The 16,030-nt window shown below is 35.6% G+C and overlaps 1 long non-coding RNA gene across 2 annotated transcripts; it reads right to left on the bottom strand.

The window, feature by feature from the left end:
• Positions 1–7,296: 7,296 nt before the first annotated feature.
• On the bottom strand, positions 7,297–9,285 carry LOC115759234. 2 transcript variants are annotated; one of them, XR_004017514.1, is made up of 3 exons: positions 9,176–9,285; positions 7,579–7,704; positions 7,297–7,496 (listed from the first exon to the last, which is right to left on the bottom strand). It is a non-coding gene; the product is annotated as an uncharacterized LOC115759234 (long non-coding RNA). The 2 variants fall into 2 exon arrangements; XR_004017515.1 differs by having other exon boundaries at positions 7,583–7,704.
• Between the last annotated feature and the right edge of the window lie 6,745 nt (positions 9,286–16,030).

Raw genomic sequence — 16,030 nt, 5'->3', positions numbered from 1 at the left:
CGTTTCTTATTATTGCGTACTCTATACACTTGTCCCAAAAGGCAAGTACGTCCACAAGGATAACAAGACAAAACCAGAACACACTAATTTGAAATAGTGTAGAATCAAGCTTCGTTATAATTTTTAAAGGCATGCAAAAAATCACATGAGTACTAAACAAATAATGTGGCATAAGTCAAAGGTTTTCAAATATTTGAGAGTCTAAAGCTTTGCTTTCCGCAAACAGGTAAATTAAATAAATTAATTAATTAATGGCTTTCGTCAACCACATATATGATTAGCTAATTGTATTAGAGCACGTGTTTTATCTGTCTCCTGCTCTGTGGATTTTTGGGAGGAGCAAAGAAAAAATCACACGCACATCCAATTTGCGAACCGGAAAAGGTAAGGTACATGTTTACTTACTTACTATTTGGCTTTGCTTTATATTTCAGCGCACGTATTTAACATAAATTTGTGAAATTGGGATCAGTATGCACACTTCCATTCGTCAAGCAAACCAGATAAAGCTGAAGCGATACGAAAATGCAAAGCCAGCAATCAGCTCTTCTTTGAGCCACATTTGCGACACACGCATAATCAATGGCTTGAAACTGAAAGGGATGCAGGAATTTGGCAGCTTGTGTGGCTTTTTTTTACATTTCTGCATCATTAAGTAGCTGAGCATGTCGAGAATATGCTAATAACTGGGAAAACTGATACGCCCAAGCTTGCAAATACACAACCGGTTGCGAGGTCGAGTATACGACATGTTGTGCGTGTGTGTAAAAAATATTTTTGTATTGGTGCCCTGTGCTCTGTGCCATCTTATCCCGTATCAAGGGATAGGGCATTTATATCTGAATTTAGCCGTGTGCAGGCTGAATTCATTTAAAGCTCAGACTTAAATAAGTTCTTCTTATTTATAATACTAGTTTCAAGAACCACAATTCAAGTTAAAGCTACTTATAGCCATTGGGTCTTTGTTAGGAACTACTGCGGACCAAGTGTCGATCTAGGTAATAAGCCCAAATCATGTCGTAGGGACAGTTAAGGCTTGGGCGGGTCATAAGAAGATGACATCGACAACGAGGGCTTTTCGGGTTCATTTGTCATATTGCTCCAAATGAGGCCGTCAATCATGTCTTGCCCGCATGTCTGGTAACAATTTCGGCGCTGACGAGACCATCATCTATATCTAAATCGCCTCCCTGTCTTTCCGTGGCCTGGAGTCGTCCAATTTGATGTCTTTTAACCAGCTGATATCGGCTTTAGAATAGTTCCAGTTGTTGGACATTTTAATAAATTTGTTTATAAAATTTATAAATACAGTAGAGCTAAATAGGTGTGTTTACTTAGTATTAGCTCAGAACAGATGCACATGTTGTTTCGTGGAAAGAAGGATATTTGATAGTCTAGCTTACGATGCCTGGTATACGTACTTAATAATGTGAAGTTTACTTTTGATGTAGTAAACAAAAGCCCAGCCTCTGTTTCAATATGTGTATTTCGTAATTTTGATTGCGCTGCCTGCCTCTGTGTGTTACGTATTTTCGGCAGAAATGGGCAGCTGCCTTGGCAACCATTTGGCGCAATTTGCAACGGCAAAACCGAGCAAAGACAATGCAACATAACAATTCGCTGGCATTCAGACAGTGACAGGTGCGGTGGGCTTTGGGGGTGTGCCAGACAGTCTTTTGTTTTGGTAAGCCCACAAACATGACTATTGGCTAGATGAATTCGCATACCTTGTCCTGTCACAGAAGCTTTAGCAATCCGCCTGGCTTATGCGCATGGCATCGACTTGTTAGCGTGCCTGTAACTAAATTTGCAATCGTATACAAGGAATCTTACAGACACGAGACCCATTAATATAAATGATTTAATAAGTGTGTATAAATCCTGGCTATAATAACAGCAGAATACTCAAAAAATAAATGGAATATAAATATATTCACAAATGCAAAACAGTGTGCATATGTATGTGCCTAGAAGCTATCAATTTCGGTTGTTTGGCTTTCGCATTTTTTTATATTATTTACATATTGCCAATAGTTTTTAAGGAAGTTTTTATTTGGATTTTTTCATTGGCGAGCTTCAAGGCTCGTTCATGAGCTTTTCTATTTTTTAATTAATAATAATTAATTTTAATTTACGCGCAAAAAAAAAACAATTGTTTCAAATGAAAGGTTTGGCTCTGTCATCGAAAAGAAAACCATGTCTTCATTGTGCACTCTAATCAACATTAGAGACAAACCATCTACTATGTAGGCATGATAATTTGGCTTGATTGTGGTACAGAAACTTTAGCTTTTCAGGTCTCTGCTGATTTTCTGACCTACATTGACTGCAACGAAAAATACAAAGCACACATTCGCTTGGCTCAAAGCACACATTTTTATTTTAGCCATTAAAATCCTTTATCTGAGCCAAAGTTGACTTTTCCTGAAAGCCATTGTCTGTTGTCAGCTGCAGTGCTGAATTTTTTAGCACATGGCCACAGCAATCGGGAAAGCCAACTAACAAAGACCCACAAACACAACAACCGCCAGCGCATAAACTTGTGTTTAGTTGAAAATGCATTTGTTTGCTCGTCGATTCACCAGTTGACATCTGTGTTTATTTATTTCTTTTGAGCTCTGGGGAGCAACCGTTTCCCATTTGAGCTTAGCTGAGCTATGGCGACCGAAAAATTTTATTAAAATGCAATTGAACTTTGACAGCCTCCAGGAGAATTCAATTACTTTATGCCACGTGCCACACGAGAGCGGGCGAGCGCATAAAACTTGCCACAGTTCGTGTGCGTGCTGGGCCAAAAATGAGTGATGGCCTTGTGGCAACTCCCAAAGATCATATGCAGCTGCAAGTAAACTTTTACTCAACTTAACTGCAGCATCTTAATGATTTTGAGGCTCCAACTCAGACAAATTTAAGTTGGCCGAAGTCGCCGAAGTAGCAGCTGTAAAAGACCAACAAAATTATCATGGGCAGAGCTGGAAGGATGCCATTGCAATTCACTCTGATCGCAGGAAATAAAAATACATGACAGATCAGTTTTAAAAGAGAGATAGGCAGTCCACTTGTGAGTGAAAGGTTTGGAAGGTGGAAGGTTTCATCACTAACATATCATTTAAGTTGGAGTCATTATTCACATATGAAGCTGCATATAAAATATGACAGCATTCAATTTAAATCAAGCTGAGTTACTTAATTTTAACCAACTAACTTTCATACAATTTAAGAAATATATTTTAAGAAACGTGTTTAAGAGTCAACACAAAACATATAATTTTCTTGACTTTTGCCAGGCATGATTCCAGCTCAGAAGTTGTTTACGTGCTTGGCATCGTCAAACACGCTAGAAAATCTTTTAGCTAAGTGATGACGGAAGGGGTTGTAAACTCCCCAAAGAGAAAACTAAGCCTTGTATTCAGGCAACCTATTTTCTCTACAATACTTAACTATGTATCCTCATTTTCTGGTCGAGTAAAGTTTACTGCTGCAGAAAACTGTTAAAATTGTCTGGCAGCAACTAAGAAGGTGATGAAAATAGCGGCTGACGCGTTCATGAGAAGATGAAAAAAACATAAGATTGCAGTTCGCAAATAAGGGCCAATTGTTTTCGTTCAAAAATTTATTTGAAACTTATTTTATCAGCGTTAGGTATAGGCTATGTTGGAAGCTTTTGCCATTCTTTAGACCGTATTATCTGAAAGTAAAAATCTAACTCGCAACAGTCTTGATTAGACTGTTGGCCAATGCGACTTAAGTACTAGAGACTAGGCTCGTTTTAATTAGAAAACATAATTTAAATTCCTCATGAGTTCGTCAAAGGGTTGGCTAATATTTACGAAGTGAAAAGCAACTTTATATTAAAATTTAAATCAGGATTATGCTGAACTTGATGGAAAAATCAAAAATTATCAGCAAGGCAATGCATACGCTCAATGTTGATGTCGACCCCAGGCTGTTAGCCAAGTCAAAGTTGGACACTTTACGTGACTTTCTTAAGATAAACAATTTGCCTGCTTGTCCTTCTGGAATTCAAGTATGGCAGGAGAGAACATGACATATCCTTGTCTTGTTTATGCCACAGCTCACAGACACGACAGGATGTCCGTTGATGGCTTGGACAAATGCTGACTGAAATGTACCAAGGACAGAGCGACCGTTGACGGCAGTCGGCCAAATGTTTGTGAGATCATAACAAGCCGATAAACTTTGTCAGTGGTATATGACATATACTTGCCAAGGCTGTACATTAAGCATTTAACACCCCCGTTAAACGTCCGAGTAAAACTAAGTTGTTTTAGTCACAGTTTGCCATCGACAAAGTTCTTCAATGCTCTTTGGGGCACTTCCGTGACAGCCAGTTTCGGCGCAAACTTAACTATGATGTACACTGAAAAACAGAAGAGGTAGCACTTACAAATTCAAATCACAAGGCGTTTTTAATTTTAATTGATATTCATATCAGATCTGATTTAAGTCCAAGCAATACAATATTATTAATTTACTAAAACATATTAAAAATATCCTTCAATCCGTTTTACTGTGACTTTAAATCTCAGGTTCTTATTTATTATTTTCATTTAAATAATAATCCATATTCTCACTGATGCGGACGCCAAAAAGGGTATTTGAAACAATTAAATAATATATATGTTCATACTCCAAGATATCTATTTTTTTCTTCCAAATTAAAAAACTTATTTCTCTGGAGTTCAATAACATCAGTACAAAATGTGTTTTTGAAGAAAATTATCTTATAAGATGCGACAACCCTAGCTGGGTGTAACTCTTCAATAAGGATGATTGTTTTTTTTTGGCGGATATATGTACCCATATAGAAAAAGAGATATAGCAGATAATACCACAAGTCGCAACATAACTAGGAACAGCATTCGATAAGTTCTTGTAAAATGCTTTGGTTCTGACAAAACTAAAGCACACCGCGGCAATATAATCAAACGACTTTAAGAATCGTGTAGTAAAACGCTTTTTGTGTGTCCTCAATTGCATAAGGTATCCAGTTGAGATACATTTAATATGCATGCAACTGTCTGACTGGGATGAATTTAAAAGCAATCAAAAGTTGAGTAAAAGGAAATAAAGTGCGCAACGTAAAATGCAGGCATCTCCAGGAAGAGCGTATCTTATGATTGCCAGATACTCGATGTCTGTAGAGCGCGCAAAAAGGCCACAATAAGGATGAATAAGGAAAAATTGCATACAGGATAAGGCAAGGAGAAGGCAACTGCAGCAAATAACCAGAACAACGAACCTCCGCATCTGTATGACAGCCAATACATTGCCATGAAAAAAAACCAACAAGCCCAAACATTTAGTGGCAACGAAAACCAATTCAAACGCAACCAGAATGGGCAAGCGATGGCGCTCTGTGAGGGCAATGGGTCCGCTGGCATCACTCTGGAAACCGCAGCTTAATTGACATTTGATAAACGCACAGCTCAACGCGCGGCTGTCCGATTCTCCAGTCGGCCAGACAATGGGGCAACGACGAACGTTAATCACATCAACTGCGGAGACAATGAGAAGCTCACGGATTGTGAGATAGATAAATTGAATGCGTAACTCAGGCTGATTCGCTTTCGGGTGGGCAACACCCATGTAATTGCCAGACTATCCTCAACCTCACGGACAGTGTCAAATTTTAATGAGTTTAATGGTCTGGCAGTGTAATGCAATAAAGTCAACGAATTGACATTTTAATGGAGGCAAATGTTTTTTTAATGACATTAACGCCACTTTGTTGTTCAACATTTTAAATAACAAAACACGAATATACGAAATTTTATATAGTGAAAGACAACTAGTGTTGAATCATAGCCTATGTTGGCGGTTCGGATCATAGTTATAGTTATATTTTAGTTCAAAGTTTTTCTAGACTTATATATAATAATGAATAATTTTTATTCATCAAAACAAGACAATTTCTTATATACAAAGTATTCAAAATATGTAAAAATGTAAAACCTTTAATATTTTTAAATGTATTCTAATACTTACCAATTTAATTTAAGTTATTGTATTTCGGCTAACAAACAAATTTAAAGTATTTGTTTTCATACAAAAAAAATGTATTTATTTAATAATTATTACTTGGGTGCCAGAGTGAAACAGGTAAATTCACCCCGTATTAATTGCTCATTCAACAGTTGCTGACTTGTTGGCTCGAGGAAGGCATTGCAAGTTAACTGTGAAACATATACGTTAAGCCGAGCATATTTGGGGACAAGTATTTATACAAATTGACATGCAAATGCCACATGCTGCACCCGAAAAAGAAGTTGATATTCGCAAAAAGGGGAAACGAAAGCTTACAGTCACCTAAACATGCAGCAAAGCACAACTGCGAAATATTTATTGGAGAAAAAACATTGTATATGACAGTTGCAAGTTATACGTCAGATTGATTCTTCATATTTGCTCAAGCGAAGCTGAAAAAGTATCAGATGATTTGTTTAACATCTGCTGTACATTTGTGTCTGCTCTGGTTGACTGCAGGCAACTTTGCAACTCTTGTTGAATTTGTTCTAAATTATCGCTGCTCGAATGCACTTCAATGAGGTACATTAACTTAGAGTAGATCCAAACATAATGCCCAATATAAAATTTAATCCTCAATTTGTTTGAACAACAATATCCTCTCAGCCTGTTTGGCTTATACATATATATATCAAGCATACATTTACTATAAAAAACTTTCATAGGAAATTAATGAAAACTTAGCATTATGCAAGTGTTGAAACTTTCTTCTAAATATCATACTAATTAGGAAATAAATATCTGTCAGTTGACATCTATTAAACTGTTCCCATCTTCGTCAATAAATACTCATAATCAGCAGCTTAAATTAATATTTAAGGCGGGTCGGAAACGCATTAACTTTGATGTCTATGGCCTACTTTTTCTATGAAACTATTAATTTTATTTCATGGCTTGAAGCTATTTAATTTAATTAACACGCTCTTTGTTTTGGTCAAATAAAGGGGCACAATCGGTACAAAGCCAACAATGGCAAAAGCCAAGCTGAACAAAGGCAGAGCGAAGACTTGAATAAGTAAATGCTTAAAGAAAGCGTATCTAACGACTTACTAAAGACAATAAAATAATATTTTATGGTTGTTTTATACTATACTGGACGCAAGGACATTAGGCAGTCATCAAGTTGGCAAAAGTTTTCATTTGTTTTTCCCGGCACCGGAAAAACAGTTAATGAAAGAAAGTTGTCCACATAAATAATAATTGTGAAAGTGCCGCTGGCTTTGCACTGGGTGCGTTATATTTGGGACTCCTAAGAACTTGTCGCAGTTACGAGTATAAATTTTTAAACGTACATTTCCAGACGCTATGCAGACAAATGGAAAAATTCCTTTTTCCCACTCAATTAGGGGCATCTGAGGGCATTGCCATCATTTTTATGGGGCGTCGTAAGAAGAACTTTGGCTTTCATCATTGGCGCAATTTTGTGGCACATTTGCTGTGTCTTCCTGCTGCTTTTTGCCAGTCCAAAGATAAATAAAAAAATAAATGTAAAACTTTTTGTTGCTATTCACTTATTTATACTTTACTCACATACATATGCATGCTTATATATAATTGAACAATTTTCAAAGGACAGCTTGCCTTCAGCTGAAATATTATCCCTTTGCGTTCCATGCACGTTGAATATTTGGGTGGATTTCATTTTATGTGCGTTGCCTGGAAAGGCAAATTATTTTTGGGCTGCTTAAGTGTTCAAGTTTGAGTAAAATGTTGCTTGAATTTACATAAATTAAAATTAAATTAGTTACTAATTGCTTGTCCGGAAAATGCTAAACGAATTTCCAGAAATGTTCATTTGCTCGATAACAATTGTAAATACCACATAACTTATGTTAAGAAAGTATTTATAATCTGGTGAGTTCTCGATAAGGAGATACCCAGGTTATAGCATAGGTACGTAAATTCGCATTAATTAAAGCTGCATCTCTTGCAGTAGTTCCACCCGTGATGTAGGCAATGTAGGCAATTGTATGTAAGTATTACATTTTTATTTAAATTCCATTCCCTAATAGAAAATGATTATAATTTTAAGATCAATAATTATGCGTAATTGGCACACGCAACATAAGCCTCAATAAGAGTTGAACGTCAAATCTTGTGTAATATTTATCATTGATTAATTACATATTAACATGCCAGCAAATTTTATTACAATTTGCATAGAGATTTATGCAAGAAAATGTCAAGAAATTATTTGCAAAAGAAATTAAGCAAGGAATTTAATTCTCTTCAAATTTCCGAAGATATCATACCCTTGCGGATATTTAAGCAGAGGAGTTTTTATGTTAGACAACTGAAGAGTACTCGGATTTTTTCATTAACTTTGTGATTTGCGTATAGAACTTTCATTTAAATCATATTTTAAAAAGGTCGTTATATAAACTTGCCAAATGAAAACTTTTGTTATTCGATGTATTGCAAATGTTGCGACAAAATTATGATACCCTGTGCAAGGGTGTAATGATAAGGGTTACTATACGCGACCAAATAATAAATTGACGTGATTTTAATTAAAACTTTCGAACAGTACGGACTGAATGTGCTGTAAGGGCATTGATTGATATTTATTTTGGGTATGTGTCTCGCTGATGTCACACAAATAAAGGACAACAAAGGCAAAACGTAAATGCAATTTGATGGCCAACATGAAGAGCAGTCAACCAAGTAAGTTACATTGCCTGTTGATACTTAATTAAGGGTCAGAGATTTTACAAGTGACGGCTGCCTGGTCTGTGTCAGATAGTTGCAGATTTTTGACCAGGCCACACCATACCAGCAGAAAATCAATATCAATAAGCTTTGAGAATCATGTATTAAGTAACTGTAATAAACGTATTGGTCTGGCCTTTAGTTTTTGGTCATTATTGAGCCCCCCTTGATCGACTGCTCAAAACTCACAGTCTTAATTGTAGGTCTCTGTCAAGACTGACTGACGCATACAAAAAAGGTTCAGAAGTTCTTATTTTTTCATCCATTTGTCAGTTTTTCCTTTGATTTAAAGGCCTGTGCCAAGTAGGGCACTGAATGTTATCCAAATAAAAGCAATTTAGCATGAAATGTAGGAATATTATTGAATTTTGTTACTGGGAGAGCACTGCTTTCCTTTATACTTGAAGATGTTACTTACAAATAATTCTACAGCAGGCTAAAATTCTGAGAGCTCTAAATAATGTGCTGACAAAAACTGCACACAAATCAAAAATAAAAATTTGCAAACAAAAGTTCCTTTATGCAAAAGCCGAATATCAAAAGAAAACGTCTAATTTCTAAAATATTCTATAACAAATTTCGAAGACTTGAGCTTGACAAAAATCTCTCGGCTGTTTTAGTTTAAACAGATTGACCAAAGTAATCAACGCATCGTGAAAATTGCTTCCACCACCCCTTTGATAAGTACATATAAGAAAATCCATTAGGAAATGATGACGAAAATCTTTCGTACAGCTGAGTAAATACTTGTAATATGAGGCTTGGCTCTCAGTAAGCCCACAGCTTACAGAATTCATCACAATGAAATCAGCTAAAATAGACGGCAAAAAGGCCAAGTGAAAATGCTTTGTAAATGGCCAGCAGGCCAACACTAAGCAATTGCACAAAAAGGCTCAAACACAAAGGCTAACTGAAATTGCTGCGGCTAATAACATTATTTAATGGAAAAGTGGTCCATGCCCCATTTTTCCCAACTCATCATGTTTCTCAACCATTCTCGCTTGCACAGCCTTAGAAATCAATTTACTTGTGCGTGGAGCAACCAAATAAAGAAGTTGGGCTAAAACCCAAATCAATTGTAGTACAGAGAAAAGAAAGAAATGAGGAATAAGAAATTGTTGACCATCCAAGCAAAACGTGAGCTTAACAACATGTTATTTCTTATCGGTTACTTTAATATGATTTTAATTAGAATTAAAAACTTTTTTCATTTCCTTTAATTGGCATTGATCAAAATCAAAAATCAACTGGCCATACATCTAAGGCTGCCCTTTAAAAAGAAAAACAGCAAAACAACTTAAAGGTTGCGTTTGTGCCTTATATTAAGTTCAAAGTAAGCTTGCTTAGATCATATTCAACTATACTGTGATTTAATAGCTATTACTAATAATTATTTACATTATAATTCACAGCTAGTTACAGGCTATCACTTAGTCAGGCTCTTCCGACTAGATCCCTTATGCTTACAGAGTGTACGAATATGTATTGTTTTTACAGAGAAAAATGGCACCTGTCAATTACTTTTTATGCTGATTTTTTACATTTTTCCCTGCAGTTGATGGTTTATTTAAAAGTTTTCTCTTATGTAACAGCAGCACGCACACAAACACACACACACTGATGCACATAAAGATACACAACAAAATGAATCTTGTTGGCAGAGCCGGACGTAGAGGGTTCAACTGTATTTTCAATTATTAATTGTCCTGTAACTGAAAAGTTTCTTAATTAATGTTAAGGATAATGCTTATACAGACATGGATCAGATTCTTAACACAACTATATATATAATATTAATGATGTACATATGCATTAAAATGAAAATAATATATAGTTTAATAGAATATATTTCATGCAGAATACAAATCAGATTCCTCATTGATTACATAGCGAAGCTAAGGTAAAGAAAAGAGTGAATATCAAGTCGGTACAGAATATAAACTTAATCAATCATAAGCTTCAATCAAAATGAAACGTACATTCTCGGAAGCATAAATGCCTCAATAAATATATCTGTCTTGAATACCAAATACCAGTTGGTTCGCGAACTATCAAATGTCAATAGAAGTCAATTGAAACAACACACATTTATCGATGCGATATTAAGAATTTAAGAACGCAAAATATCGTTAAAGTACTCTATCAGGCTACGCTCAACTGTGAAGCTTTTTATAGCTGGTTGTTAAACTATAAAAAGAATTTGATTTAAGCGCGTGAATGAAAGATTATATTCAGTTCATTGACTAAGCCACTGATTAGCCAGTATATTGAGCAAGACGAATTTTATGATTTATAGCTTAATTTTAGTCATATAATAGATTGTATCTATCTATGTATACAAAAGACTATAGCCCTGAAGTCTCATTTGCTCAACAAAGGATTTTAACCAATTCTTAATTGATAATTAAACTATTGATAAACTTTATTAGTGATTGAACTTGTAAGAATATATGACAATTTGTCTGCGTGTCAGGTGGTATTAAAGCTAAATAATGGGCTCATAATATATAACAAAAGCTAATCAACAAAAAGCAAGGAATGCCAAGCCTGGTTGCCATCAGTGATTGTGCAGTTAAGGGATGTAAAAGGTAAGGCAGCAAATTGTCATTATTAAAGTTAAGCAAGGATTCGACAGGAGCTGTGAAATGTTGAGTGAAAAGCTTTCACCAGGCGAATGGCAAAAGTTTAAGGCCACAGCTGGGGCCTTTTTGTGTGGTGTTTTCTTGCTTTGCAAAACAGTTGCTGCTGCTCTTTTGTAGCCTCTTAACTTTTATAACAAGGCAAGTGAAATAGTAGATATCCTCTATCCAACTTACAAGACTATATGTTTGTCACAGTTTATAGAACCTTTCTTTGTATACAATTATTTATAAAGAATTTTTATGAATGTTTATTGTGATTTATTGATTACCATTTGCCAGTCATCTGTAGCATTGTGTGACATTTTAAGGAGTTGATGTTTTCTTCCTATTGAAAAATGGTAGAGAACGATGCATATGTTCTTTCAAGGAAGACTCGTGAAAGAAGGCAGTGCATTGACCTGCATTCAGTTTTTTGCATCAACATGTCTTCAATTTTTTTGATGGGTCTATTTGTATATTTTTACACATTGCGTATACTTAATTAAATTCGCTTTTCGCAAGGAAAATATATTATCTTGCTGTCTGCCATCTGCACATCAACATAACTGTCTATTTTTAACACCTACGGCCACTCATTAATTGAGATAAGCATAATTCCACTTCACTTGAAAAGCCTCATGTTGTATGTAGATATGCGGCCGAGGTGAATCACAGTGTTTACTGATTTTAATCTTAAGTGCGAACTCATTTTCCAATTCACACTTGAGAGCCTGCTATATACATAAACCCACACAAGCACACAAAGACACACACATACATATATTTTACTAAGTACTGTGTAACTGACTTGCAAAAGCAATGACAACATTTAAACTACAACAATAGCAAAAACAAATGTGGCGCTGTTTGCCAAGACAGCGTGCTCTGGAGGAAATGAAAAGGGTGTAAAAGCTGAATGCGTGACATTAACTGGCTCTTGAATGCTGTCTAGACCACAGCATTCGGGCAAGATCGAGAGGCACGCACTTTGCATAAAAGTGCATGAAGTAATTTAAATGCGCTTCTTCGTCCTTTTGCAGGCCAATAATTTGTTCAAATCAATAAAAAATAATTAGGTCCATGTGCAGCATAAAGAAAAGACAGAGGCTGTAACAATTATAAAAATTCAATTAAAAATAAAAATTCCGACAACTGCAAGGAAACTTTTAAGGAACAGGACACGCAGACAGGATATGCAGATTAAGCAGCTCATTGGAGTTCCATGAAAAACAGCTCAAAAATTATTTGTACACCATTTTGTAAGATGATTGTTCGCAAGGGCTTGCGAACCCAGATTAAGCTAGCTTCAAAAATTGAATTGTAATGAACATAAAGTGACCCACAGTAAACATTTTATTACAGGCAAAAAAAGATGCAGAATGTTAGGCGAGGATTAAATTCAATCAAAAAAACTACTTCATGTTCGAAATTGTTCGTATCAAAGCCGCAAAGCTTGAAAATTTGATATAAATAACTACAATGAAATAAATAAAACTGAAGACCATCAATCAGGCTAAATGAAGCCATTGGCCAGGTGAATGCTGCCTTCAAACTTATTTAATTTAGAGAATATTTTGTTGAAGAACTCTGCTAGTTGGTTGCAATGTGGAAAATAAATAGTTAAAAGTTGGCAGACAGGTGCACAAAATGAGCTCATTTTTAATTGCTTCGAGCAAATGTTGAGTGTAACAAAAATAAGAGAAAACCCGAAAAGTAAGGAACGAAATTAAGGTAGATGCTTGCCCAAGGATTCAAAAAGAAACAAACAACTCACTAACATTCACTAACCATATCAACCAAATAATTTGATTATTCACATTGTGGAAAATAAAACATAAAAATAGTTACAGTCAAAACATTACATGCATATATAGTACACGCAGATGAAATGCACACAAAACTGGCGTCTCTAGTTGAATTTTCCCTTTACAGCTACACACACTCCACGCCCCCTCTCACACACTAGCAACTTAAAAATGCATTAAACACAAATTGCTGTGTGCCATATTTATAGTAGCGACAGTCGTGAGAGATCTCATAAAACTATTTTTTACTAGTATGGTGGCGAATTAAATTGTGTTTTCATACGGGAGCCTGCAGTATGAAAGGCACTTCCTTTCTGTTTATATACTTTGCGGAGCGGTAATTTATATTTTAAACAATAAAATAAAATAAAATAAACTCTGAGTAAGCAGTTAAATTAATTGTGTTTATAGATACATATTTTTGTATTCCACGCTTGTCTGAAACATTTTGATGATCCTTGTGCAATGCAATTTCATTTTGAATGCACCCGTTTTCGTGGTCTAATAAAGTTGCCAACTTGACTGTTAAGCCGAGCACGTTGCAAGTATTTGAGTCAGGGCAGAAATCTTCATAGAATCTGTGCACTCATAAAACTTAAGAACAGTTGAGATAAAGTGGTCAACTTTGAGTTTTTATGCTGGCATTAAAGACCGCAACTTATACAGCTTCTGGCTGAACTGAAATACGATATTTTATGTACTTCAACTACAAGCCCATATATACCATGTGCCTGAGTAATTCAATTGAGTACTCAAGCATTTGCAGTGACCTGGTGCGTAAAGATCTTCTGGGCAAGCAATGGCAACTGGCATCCACCAAGGCATTAACCCGCCAGTTGTCAGGCGTCTTTCGACTTCGCTTTTAGTGTCAGTCATGGTGGATTACGCCATTGAAATTGGATTAGACACGGAGCCAAGTGTGTTCAAATATTCACATTTGCATATGTAAATACGTAAACTCGCTATCTGAACGCCTGCAGCCGATCCGAGCCGAGTCGAGTGATGTGTGAGAATTACACATGAGCAACTTTAACAGATTACTGCAATTTAGGTAAATAAGCGAATCTACAACTTTGGCGAAGCAGTACAGCATAACAGTTTCAAGGTGAATCAACAAGAAAACATTATCAATCGTGCTGAGGTACGGGGTGGCCGATTGTTGCACGAAAGTATTGTCAGACGCAGACATTTGGGCCTGGTTGGATGAACACAAAATAAAATATCTCAGTGTCAGGTTTGTTAAGTTTCCGTTTATGTTGAAAATTTAAGAATATTTCGAAATATTACGAAAAATATATTAATGAACAAATGTGCCTTAAGTATCAACTTTCTTTGGCAGGCAATCGACATTCAATGCACAGTATTTGATTTAAAGGGCAAGGAAGCTAAGGTCAAATGAGTGTACGTGATTTAAAACAAAAAAAAAAAAAAATATATATATATATATATATATATATATTGAGTTTTTACTGCCCCATAACAAAATCAACAAAAATATGCAATTTAAGCTACTGGTTGAAACTTTGCCCTTTTGCCTGGTCCAAGTTTTGCTCAGCAATTTCCCAAATGACCTCACAAAATGTTTGCCCGAGAGCTACGAGAGCTGTGGATGTATCAGTGTGCGTGTTAAAAACTCTTGACCCCAAGCCACTCTCGACAAAATGCTCGAATTGATTTCGCTAATTTGCTGTGTGAACTTTTGCGGCACAGCCATTTAAAGCATTTAAATATAGATTTAGAAGCCAAAGAAGCTAACCACATGATATTTTAGCCACATAATTGGAGATATTTCACAAGGAAAGCGGGCCAAAAAAACAATTGGGAATACAACTTTGTGAGGAAAGATATCTCTTTCGTGGCATCCCCAAAAGACTGTAAGCACAGATGTGTTGGCAGGGTCATTATACATATACAGAATGCTCTTGACAGCGTATTTACTTAGCATACTTTCAGGCGAGGCTGCACATGAGCTCGCCAATTGAAACGAGGCGTATGTAGCAATCCCTACAATTTATATTAGTCGTCCACTTATCTTTCTGACAGTGGGACAATACCAAGTTTAAGGACTATACGATATAAGAAAAGTTTCAGCTTGTGCTAAGGCTTCATGTGCAACATGTTGCAAACAATTGGCCAAATTACCATCAGTTATGTTGGCACAGATGAAATTTTCCCACTATTTTGCTGCTCGCCAGCAACAAAAGCAACACACACAGAAATTTAACATTTAGTTCACAGCGGAAGTTTGCCGCGTGTGGTTTAAAAAGCGCACAAATAATTTATGTATTTTGCTTAAAAAATGAATAAATGAATAAAATTAACGTGACGAAAATTAACTTGTGATACCAATACGGTGTTGCCAAATAGATAAATGCAACTAAAATAAGCACAGAATTTAAGAACATTACTCGTTCCTTGTTACGAGAAACACACTAACATAATAAATAGAGGTTTAAGTTAGTGAAATTAAAATGGAATGGAATTATTCAATAATTCAACTGAAAAAAGATTTTATGCTTAAATGCTTTATTATCATTTATATCAATGCTTAATATTAAATAGAAAATGATAAGTAAACTCAATTCTCAGCCAATCGGTAGTCATTAAATATGCGCTTAGAGTCACGCACAAAAATATTGAACTCTTAAATAAATAATATTACATATGTTCCTGGCCGACAGTCCCTGTAAGTGTGGAGCTAACGATTATTTAATGTTTCACGTATTATAATAAATACTCATACGCCTCGTGAATTTGTAAATATAATCGAAAAATGTATAAGGCATGCAGATGATAATAATCTATTAAACATGAGGTACTTGAATGCCACAAAAAGAATAATTGAAA

The sequence above is a fragment of the Drosophila novamexicana genome, unplaced genomic scaffold (genome assembly GCF_003285875.2).
Source record: "Drosophila novamexicana strain 15010-1031.04,08,12 unplaced genomic scaffold, DnovRS2.1 tig00000193-arrow-pilon, whole genome shotgun sequence".
NCBI lineage: Eukaryota > Metazoa > Arthropoda > Insecta > Diptera > Drosophilidae > Drosophila > Drosophila novamexicana.
The sequence above is the reverse complement of the archived record's forward strand: the minus strand, read 5'-3'. Positions and strand labels throughout refer to the sequence as shown.